The sequence below is a fragment of the Leuresthes tenuis genome, unplaced genomic scaffold, assembly GCF_036924035.1.
Source record: "Leuresthes tenuis unplaced genomic scaffold, fLeuTen1.0.hap1 SCAF_10, whole genome shotgun sequence".
NCBI classification, from domain to species: domain Eukaryota; kingdom Metazoa; phylum Chordata; class Actinopteri; order Atheriniformes; family Atherinopsidae; genus Leuresthes; species Leuresthes tenuis.
The window spans coordinates 16,885,075-16,888,777 of NW_027325364.1; positions in this window are offsets into that span (position 1 = coordinate 16,885,075).

The following is a 3,703-nucleotide window of genomic DNA, read 5'->3' on the forward strand; positions in this document are numbered from 1 at the left end:
TACGTACCCATGGACTTCAGATGTAACTACATGTTAGATATCCTGATAGAGAATTCATTTTTCTTAAGAAAAGAAGTTAAATGTGTCAACACAAAGCAACTGCTGCAACTTGTATAGAAGTGCACTGCCATCATCCTCGTTACTGTAGCTTGTGAGATTATTTCAAAAGCGAGCTGCATTCAGTCATATCCCTTGATAACAACCTGAGTTGTTTACTGTTTAGACTGAACAGCTAAAGACCTAGATATGGTTTTTGTTATGCATTTTACCAACATTTTCTCAAATCATGGGCCTCAAACAGATAAAGAGAGTATTTCGCTCAGTAATCACAAGCGTTGGGGGTGCAGGGTGTTTTAGCAAAGGGACATCATGCGTAGTGCTTGGCTTCCATTACATATGTTATGCAGTTCCATTTTCTGAACCATGTATTAAATGAAGACATAAATTCATGAGGGTTTTTCTGTACGGATTCAGTTCTTTGTCGTGAATTATGAACCTTCCGACTACAGAGAGCCACACAACTGACCACAGTTTTCTTTTGCAGGATTGTAATGTGTACGGCAACATTTGAGTGCACCAGAGTCAACTTGGCATCATCTTGGAAATATGTCACGTTCTTCCAGCCAAAAGTTTTTTGGGTTTTTTTCTTTGTTTTTTGTATTCATTCTTTTTATGAATTCACGTATACTCATTCTGAAAACTCATGACAGAAAATTGTTGTGGATAAATTCAGTGATTACTGTGATGTGGCGCGAAAAAGTGGGGATTGTTGCAAGTCTGTGAACAAACTTCAGCAATTTGCCTTTGTTAGAGTTTTTAGTTGTTATCTCATGATATACCCTGTTTTACAATTCTATTCCTGTGCACTCATATTCTATACCATAAAAATCATGTGTGATGTATGGATCTTATACTGCATTAGGTCTAATCATGTGATGATGAAATGTGTGTGTGAGTATGAACAAAGGGAGATGCTTCAGGACAGAGCCTTCCAGAGGTCAACTGAGTTTAACTGAGTTCAAACTACAACACACAATGCATGATTCAAAATAGTTTGTAGATGTATCTCTTTGAATGATTATCGTCAAGGTCTCACACTCTGAAGTTGCAGATGTGTCTCTAAATGTTAGACAGATTCACACGCTCTGAAATTTCTATGCAACCTTTTGTTTTGTAAAGCTCTTCCCCTTTTCTTATCTTTGAATAAAACCAGGCTGCTGCAGAGATGTCGGAGATTGTTGTTGGTTGCTTAGACACATAAACCTGTGGCTGAAGCAGCGACGGCTCTCCCCTTTTGCAAAAGCTGAACTTGATATTGATCTCTTGTGTGGTTCTTTCTGTTTAAGGTGGGACTTCGGTAATAAGAACGAAAACCCTATCAGCCTTCCTTTTGAGACAGCAGTCATAACATGCTCTGTAGTGTAGACACAGGTTATGATGGTACTGATGCTGTCCCTTATAGATATCAGGTGAAGTCAAGGACCCACACTGGTAATGATGAAAAACTGGAGGTGGAAGGGATATAAGAGGGTTGCACTGATGTGACGCTGAAATGGCTGCAGTAAAATAATAACTCTTAGACAAATCAAACTGTAAAATTGGTTTGTGTGAGGACCAGCAAAATGAGCAAGTAACAAATTAGTTTAAATAAATGGCATAACTATGACATCGTCCTCATGATTTAACTTCTTTATGATTGATTTACTCTATACATTTAAAGAATGTAAAATGACGTTATCAGTCTGTAACGATAATAAATTTCCTTGTTTGACTTAAGTTGTAGTGAGTAATGTTATGCAACAAAAAAACTACCCTCTTAGAGACAATTTTAGGCTTCATGAAATACGTCCTCCTGTTTTCTATACCTGAATGGGTGGTGGGGCTGATGGAGTGAGAGGTAGGGTACATCCTGGACAGGCTGCTAGTCCATCACAGAGTGGTAGACAATCATACATACATTAACACGCACGCCATTGAGGAAAGAAACAGCTGAGGAAAACCTAGGTATTCCCAGAGAATATCAGGAGAACAATGGAAAAGGGAGAACTCTCCAAACAAAAACTTAAGCCAGGAATCTAAACAGGGACTTCACTGTTGTCAGGCGACAGTACTAACTGTAATGGTCTAAGGGTTTTGTGTGTTGGTCCTTTGTCTTTTGTTTCTTAGTGCCTTGTTTTAGTCTTTATTCTGTGTCCGTGTTTGATACTTTGTTTGAGCTTTATTTCTTGTATTCTGTTTAGGTTTTCAGTCCTCGCTGTTATATCGTCTTGTATTTCTGTTCCTTGTCATTACCCCTAGATGTCCTCAGTTGTCTTGGTTTTGTTCCCTTGTCACATGCACATCTGTTGTCACACAACTCATCAACCCTCCCAGTACTTACAGCTCTCTGATCTTCGTTTGCCATTCACTGATGCTGTTATTGTTGTAGCTTTAAGGCTTTTCACTGCCATGTGGGCCCTTATTTACTACTGAAAAATGTTTTAGGTTTTGTGCTGTACTGAGAAGGCACAGGTATTGCATACCACTGGCTGAAGAAGACTGATTAAAGGTAGAGATTTTACATTTGTATAGTCCATTTATATTTGTACAATTAATTTGAACACCTTGGTGCTTTAGAAAATTAAAAGGACACAAGCAAGGAATGCAAATAACACTGAAAAATATAAAGGGGTGTAAAAGATCACACTTATAAAAGTAACCTGCGGATAACAGAAAATGTGTATAAAATCAGAAATGAAACAAAGAAGGTGAATAAAAAGTCAATTAAAACAGGCAGTACACAAAAAGTTCAGTCAGTTAAACATGAGCTCTTTCAAAAAGGTAATATAGGGAGTTTTTTCTTTTGTTGCCTTGCTCTGAGATTGGTCCCGAATCCCTCTGAAACTGGATTTATTTCAAGCTAAATTAGGATTTCTTTGAGAGGATTCTTTGAATTGTTATGAATACCGCCCCTGAAGGTTAAAATCTGCTGAAAGAAACACAGTTGTACTATCAGTGAGAAAACAAGAGACACCACAGGCCGTAAATATTAAGGTTTTATGAAGTGCATTTTTATGGAGCATAAATCTATCATAACATTACAATTTGTTGTCAGATTAAATTAAAATTTGTATGTAAAAGCTTAAACTGTTAATTAACAAATCACGCACAGGAGCTTTTAAGGGTAAAAATCTGGTTGCTCTTGTGGTCAGGAGGATCTCTACCACAGGAGAATTTTACTTGTGTGACTGTTTTTATTCATATATATACATATATATATATAAGTCAACACTGGTTACTGTCTCGGTTACAGTTTAGCTTCTGATCTAATAGTAAAATATATTCAGCTACACGTAATATTTGAGACAAACCTCAAAAAGAGGAAGTTCTGTGAAATCCAGTCTTCCTGTTAAAACAGCAATGTTACAAAATGGTACCTCTGGATTTTAACTTTGTTCTCATCGCTTGGGACTAGCCTTTACATGATAAAAATACATTTAGAGAACGTAAGCACATTGTACAGATATTTCATAAACAATGCATGGAATTTAAATGCCCTGACACCACAAAAAAACATGTAAAAGTTAATCATTCTTCGATTCCACAAAAGCCAGGAGTCGTGGTGATATGAAAGAAAAAAAAAAATTAGTTCCTGCACTAAAACTCAACGTTTGCAAAACAGCATTGGGGGGAATTAAGAATGCTTGTGTGTATCAAGAGAGAA